The 7,083-nt window shown below is 45.8% G+C and overlaps 2 pseudogenes across 1 annotated transcript; one reads left to right on the top strand and one right to left on the bottom strand.

Annotated features, from left to right (window-relative positions):
• The first annotated feature begins 268 nt into the window (after window positions 1–268).
• LOC147152426 (uncharacterized) lies at window positions 269–5,208 on the top strand (annotated as a pseudogene). The gene is made up of 6 exons (XR_015088803.1): window positions 269–722; window positions 799–844; window positions 4,518–4,609; window positions 4,727–4,837; window positions 4,918–4,930; window positions 5,061–5,208. The product of XR_015088803.1 is annotated as an uncharacterized LOC147152426 (transcript).
• A 414-nt stretch (window positions 5,209–5,622) lies between these two features.
• On the bottom strand, window positions 5,623–7,083 carry LOC147152427 (uncharacterized; annotated as a pseudogene).

The following is a 7,083-nucleotide window of genomic DNA, read 5'->3' on the forward strand; positions in this document are numbered from 1 at the left end:
GGATCAATAAAGGCATTCTTATTCTTATTCTTAAATAGTTAACAAGATCCTTGTCATTTTCACAGGACCAGCTGATGCAGCAGTTTTTGGAGAGACTTCTGTACAAACTGCAGTCAGCCTTAAATCAGCAGCCGTTGAATTTGGATTTTTTTGAGTTCCTGAGTCGTCATGAGCTTCTGTTTGACTCATTCTCTGGACAGATAGGCGATTTATAAGAGATCACAGAAGCCTTGAGACATCTCTGTCATGTTGTTCAGTGGGAAATCAGAGAAACCTCTATGCCTACAGTCAAAGAAAAGGCAGAAATTGGATCTGGGCCTGGTCATCCCAAAATTGTAGTGGAGAGGGAAAAACTACTGTGTTTGTTGGATACACATCTTCCAGTTTCCTGCATTGCTAAATGCCTTGGTGTCTCAAGAAGAACAATTTTCAGGAGGATGCAAACATTTGGCTTGTCTAAGTGGACAATACAGCACAGTGACTGATAAAGAGCTTGACAACATAGTCTCAGTTGTTAAACATCAGATGCCAAATGCTGAATATAGAATGGTTAAAGGTCGTTTAGTTTCAATGGGCATACGTGTACAGTGGTGTAGAATGATGGCGTCCATGCACCGTATCTTCACGCGGATAGCAGAGCTTGGATGCGTTATGCGAAGAAGTTATTCAGTGCGCGGGCCTCTTTCCTTGGTCCACATTGACACAAATCATAAACATATAAGGTAATGTAAATTAAATTGTTTTTGCAAATCACTATAATTATTCCACTTTATGTAATCCCCTATACTTTTTCCCCAGGTATAATATTGTGATCTTTGGTGGAGTTGATGGTTACCCAAGGAAGGTAATATTATAAAGGATATGTTCGGAGTTTTATCATTTTGCTGAAAGTTTTTAAAATGTATAAAAGGTGGGTAACGCTGCATGGGGATGTAGTTTACATAGATATAAGCGATTACACTTGCTTAATTTTTTTTATGTTATTTAAACAGATTGGAAATGTTGATTTCCAATTCACACAAGAATATGAAAAGGGTAATGCTTAATATTTTCCCTGCTCATTGAAAGGACAAACATTGGTTAGTAGTTCATATGTGGCTGTTATTACTTGAATATTTCAGATATTTGTGGGAAATTTTGAACTCTGAAGACAGGGTTACTGAGCCGTCACCTTATCGTGATGGAGGGGTTTGCGCGCCCCAATGATCCTAGGAGCTAAGTTGTCTGGGGCTTTACGCCCCTGGTAGGGTCACCCATGGCAAACAGGTCCCAGGTGAGGGACCAGACTAAGCACGGCTCAAAATGACCCCTAATGAAGACAAAAATTTATGGACCACGTTTTCCCTCGCCCGGACACGGGTCAACGGGGCCCCCTTCTGGAGCCAGGCGTGGAGGTGGGGCTCGATGGCGAGCGCCTGGTGGCCGGGCCTGCACCCATGGGGCCCGGCCGGGCTCAGCCCGAAAAGGACACGTGGGTCCCCCTTCCCATGGGCTCACCACTGGTGGGAGGGGCCAAAGGGGTCGGGTGCCGTGTGAGCTGGGCAGCGGCAGAAGACAGGGACCTTGGCGGTCCGATCCCCGGCAACAAAAACTAGCTCTTGGGATATGGAATGTCACCTCTCTGGCAGGCAAGGAGCCCGAGCTGGTGTGTGAGGCTGAGACGTTCCGACTAGATATAGTCGGGCTCACCTCCACACACAGCTTGGGTTCTGGTACCGGTCCTCTCGAGAGGGGTTGGACACTCTTCCACTCTGGAGTTGCCCACGGTAAGAGGCAGGTGTGGGCATACTTATTGCCCCCCGGCTTGGCGCCTGTACATTCAAACATAAGGGTGTCCATATGTGCACTTGGCACCAGGATACCCTAGGCCGCAGTTCGATGATCGACTTTGTAGTCGTATCATCGGACTTGCGGCCGCATGTTTTGGACACTTGGGTGAAGAGAGGGGCGGAGCTGTTAACTGATCACCATCTGGTGGTGAGTCAGCTCCGATGGTGGGGGAAATGCCGGTCCGACCTGTCATACGTAAACGTATTGTGAGGGTTTGCTGGGAACGTCTGGCAGAATCCCCTGCCAGAATGAGTTTCAACTCCCACCTCCGGCAGAACTTTTCCCACCAGATATCGAGTCCGAGTGGACCATGTTTCGTGCCTCGGAGCTGTGGCCGCAAGGTGGTTGGTGCCTGTCGTGGCGGCAATCCCCGAACCCGCTGGTGGACACCAGCGGTAAGGGATGCTGTCCAGCTGATGAAGGAGTCCTATCGGGCCTTTTTGGCCTGCGGGGCCCCGGAGGCAGCTGACAGGTACCGGCTGGCCAAGCGGAATGCAGCTCTCGCGGTTGCTGAGGCAAAAACTCAGGTGTGGGAGGAGTTCGGGGAGACCATGGAAAATGACTTCCGGACGGCTTCGAGGAAATTCTGGTCCACCATCCGACGTTTCAGGAGAGGGAAGCAGTGCACCATGAACACTGTTTATAGTGGAGATGGGGTGCTGCTGACCTCAACTCGGGACGTTGTGGGTCGGTGGGGAGAGTACTTTGAAGACCTCCTCAATTCCACCGACACACCTTCCACTGAGGGAGCAGAGCCTGGAGACTCTGAGGTGGGCTCTCCAATCTCTGGGGTTGAAGTAACCGAGGTAGTCAAAAAGCTCCTCGGTGGCAAAGCCCCGGGGGTGGATGAGATCCGCCTGGAGTTCATAAAGGCTCTGGATGTTGAGGGGCTGTCATGGTTGACACGTCTCTACAACATCGCGTGGACATCGGAGACAGTGCCTCTGGATTGGCAGACCGGGGTGGGGGTCCCTTTTTTAAGAAGGGGGACCCCCTTTTTAAGAAGGGGGACCGGAGGGTGTGCTCCAATTACAGAGGGATCACACTCCTCAGCCTCCCCGGTAAGGTCTATTCAGGGGTGCTGGAGAGGAGGGTCCGTCGGAAGGTCGAATCTCGGATTCAGGAGGAGCAATGTGGTTTTCGTCCCGGCCGTGGAACAGTGGACCAGCTCTACACCCTCAGCAGGGTCCTCGAGGGTGCATGGGAGTTCGCCCAACCAGTCTACATGTGTTTTGTGGACTTGGAGAAGGCGTTCGACCGTGTCCCTCGGGGAGTTCTGTGGGGGGTGCTTCGGGAGTACGGGGTACCGAGCCTCCTGATAAGGGCTGTCCGGTCCCTGTACCACTGATGTCAGAGTTTGGTCCGCATTGCCGGCAGTAAGTCGAATTCGTTTCCAGTGAGGGTCGGACCCCGCCAAGGCTGCCCTTTGTCACCGGGTCTTGTTCACGAGTGAGGTTAAGATAGAACGGGAGATCGACAGGTGGATCGGTGCAGCGTCTGCTGTGATGCGGACCCTGTATCGGTCTGTCGTGGTGAAGAAGGAGCTCAGCCGAAAAGCGAAGCTCTCAATTTACCGGTCAATCTACGTTCCTACTGTCACCTATGGTCATGAGCTGTGGGTCATGACCGAAAGAACAAGATCTCGGATACAAGCGGCCGTAATGGGTTTCCTTCGCAGGGTGTCCAGGCTCTCCCTTAGAGATAGGGTGAGAAGTTCGGCCATCCGGGAGGGACTCAGAGTCGAGCCGCTGCTCCTCCGCGTTGGGAGGAGCCAGTTGAGGTGGCTCGGGCATCTGATAAGGATGCCCCCTGGACGCCTCCCTGGTGAGGTGTTCGGGGCATGTCCCACCGGCAGGAGACCCCGAGGACGACCCAGAACACGCTGGAGAGACTATGTCTCGCGGCTTGCCTGGGAACGCCTTGGGATCCTTTCGGAAGAGCTGGAAGATGTTGTTGGGGAGAGTGAAGTCTGGGCTTCCCTGCTGAAGCTACTGCCTCCGCGACCCAACTTCGGATAAGCGGGAGATAATGGATGGATGGATGGAGACTGGGTTACTATGGATCCTTTAAAAAGTCTTAAAATGTATTGAATTTAAAAAAAAGATTATTATAAATGTCTTGAGTTAATCTTTCAGAAGTTTTATGCCAACACGTAAGTGGATAAGGAGGATATTTATTGTAAACGGCCCTCGAATCTCAAAATAAATGAACATTTTAATAAAATAATTTTCAAAATGACCTGTAATATCGTGCAACCTTGGAAGCTGTTAGGGTTACCAACAAAACACTGATGTGATTTTAGTTATGACTTTTAAGGAAAATGCCCGACCTTTATTTTATGTACTGTAGCAACTTAGAAACACATAGAACATTGAGAAATTTGTCTTAGATTTAATTTCAAATGGAATTTGAAAAGTCTTCACTTTAACTTGCCTTTAACTGTAGAACTTGCACGATAATTATATAGCTTTGTAGATGCACTTGTGGTATGTCACAAAGAAATTAGATTTTTTTGGTTTTCGTGTCACTCACCCCTAGTGAGAATAAGTGGTACAGAAACTGATTGATTAACATTTTGGACTCTCCCATTAGTCATTAATAAGTAAAGAGTGAGAGCTCCAAGGCTAGTTTTTAAGTCTCCTTCACAACCCTAAAGTTTATGTACAATTTACTTTCATACATTACAGATCTTGTACTTGGATGGTGCGACAAACAACAGATCATCAACTGCTTTCTCGTTCTTCCTGAGCGCAATCCAGCATCATGGCTTACCATCACAGTAATACTGTATACATTGTCACAAAGCAATTACTGATTCATTTTAGAATAACTTAAAAGTAGATCCTTTAAGCAAGATGTGTTATTATTTGACAAATGGGTTTTTTTTTTCTTATAGGGTAAGAGCAGATCAGGGTGTTGAGAATCTAGACATGGCACATTTCATGTTTTCCACAAGAGGAACAGGGAGGGCAAGCTTTATCTCTGGAAAGAGCGTTCACAACCAGAGGTTAGTTTTTTTTACGTTGCTGGGAAGACTGTTGTAGCAGCATAATTGCTCAGTGTAATGTATTGTTTTTCAATTTTCAGTGCATAAACCAAAGTAAGTTTTTGCAGAATAAGCGACTTTGGAGAGATGTCTGGGTAGCAGTCACGAGCAAATATTATGATGTTCTTCACTCTCTGGAAGAAGATGGATAACTGGACATCTCTGATGTGCTTCACCTTTTTAGTGTGCACTTCATCTTTGTGCCTCGACTTCATGCAGACCTTGAGTCTTTTCTCAGAGGATGGAACAATCATCCACTGCGGACTGAGGGATGTCTCAGTCCTGATCAGCTGTGGTGTGTGGGACACTTTCAGGATCAGGATGGAGAGAGGCTTGATGTACACTATTGGAGTGTAAACTACATGTTAAGACAAAAAGGTAATATTTAAAATAAATTAATATTTAGGTGGGAGATTACAAAACAGCAGACTTAATTTGGTTTCACTTAAGAGATGCATTTTTTTAAAGTGATTTAATTGGGTTGTATCTAATGTAATCTAAAAGAGCCACAGACAGTATGGTGATATAGTAGAATTTCATTTAGAGTCAGTACATCATTTTTTTTTACCTGTTTTTATTTGTAAAACAATTAAGACACAAAATAGTGACTTTCATTTTTAACTAACATAGGAACTCCAAGATCCAGAGACTGACTGGGAGAGTGCCTTAGTGCAAATGGAAGATACTAACAGTGCAATTGTGGTTCCTGAAATACTGTGCCCACTGGAGCATGACACCCTGATTCAACTTCAGTGAACAGTTAACGTTTTTGAACATTCTGAGTCCCATGGTCGGGACCTGTACATGTAAGTATTGCATTTTCTGGCAAACCAACAATAACATTCAGGTATGAACATGAGAACAAACTGCTGTTTTTTCCCACAACTAAGCAAGTTTACTGTAGAACAAGCAAAGATATGTTACACTCTATGAAATCCCCCACCATAACGTACGGCTTCACTCAGAATTTTTCTGAAGTCAGTAAAAGTGCTAAAATGCCATACTGGAAAGGTCACACTCCGGGTGTACACACTCACAGTTGGGTAGCAAATTGTGTGATCTCCAACCCGATCTGAGCAGTTGTGGTCGAACTTGCATATTATGTTGAAATGTCTTTTCTCTGCAAGGAGGATGGGGATGTGGGATTGGCCTGTCATCCACTGCAGGACATGTTGGACGGACAGAGGTGCCATCTCACCCGGTGTATTGTTTTTCTCCTCATCGATAAGGTTTCAAATAGTCCAAGAGGAATGAAAAAAGTTACAACACATTTCTGTAAGGAAGCAAGTTATTTTTTCCTTAATAAAATAGAGTAATTAAGAAAACTCTGAACGGTGATTTGCGTATGGTTACTGATGTGTGTGCATTGTACCTGACAGTTCGATCTCCTGTAAAAAAATCTTGGAGGAAGCTTATTATCTTCCTCTCAGTTGTCTCCTTTGATGTTCCCTTTTCACTAAAATGTTCATCATGATGAAATCAGCATCAGGCTACAAAAATAGTACAGATTTCATTTTGTCAAACTCTTGACCAACACACTTGAATGAAAGGCAGAAAAAAATGCCCAATTGAACGGTTGGATTGTGTAAGAACAATGTATGTAAAATCAATACTTTGGTGATTTTCCCAGGAACAAACAGGGAGCGAAAAGCTTCAGTGTAGTCCAGCAGGCCATACAGTTCCAGGCCCTTTCTAATTTGCTGCAGCATTGGAATCAGTCTTGTTACAGAAGGTGAGACAATTGCCCTTTAAAAACACACCATAAGAATCATTGTGATAAACAAAATACCTGAACAGTACAGTAGTGTTTTATAAATAAAAGAAACAACACTTACCGGATAATTCTGTCTTTGCTGTCCAGATTGATATGGCAACAATGTCATCTGATAACAACATGAGAGACTGGGAATCTGCAGCATTTTCGACCTGTGTCAGGGAAGTCCACTCGGAAGACCGAGACAAGCCTAATAGAGGACTGTAAAAAGCAACTCAGACCAGCCAAGATTGACTTTTTTTACGCGCGGGACAGTGGAGGCCACTCGAGGTGGTTGCTCCCTGAGTCTGTCAGCCTCCGTGCCCCCCTCGTTCTCATTTTATTGAATTGAAGCAACATACAGTCTGAGAAACAGACACATGACAATAGAGGTACTTCCTCTTTGTCTGCACTTTGCAAAAGTCTGCGGTTAAACGTCTTCTCTTACAGACAT

Source organism: Filicampus tigris, chromosome 1 (assembly GCF_054856515.1).
Source record: "Filicampus tigris isolate MCC_2025a chromosome 1, RoL_Ftig_1.0, whole genome shotgun sequence".
Lineage (NCBI taxonomy): Eukaryota > Metazoa > Chordata > Actinopteri > Syngnathiformes > Syngnathidae > Filicampus > Filicampus tigris.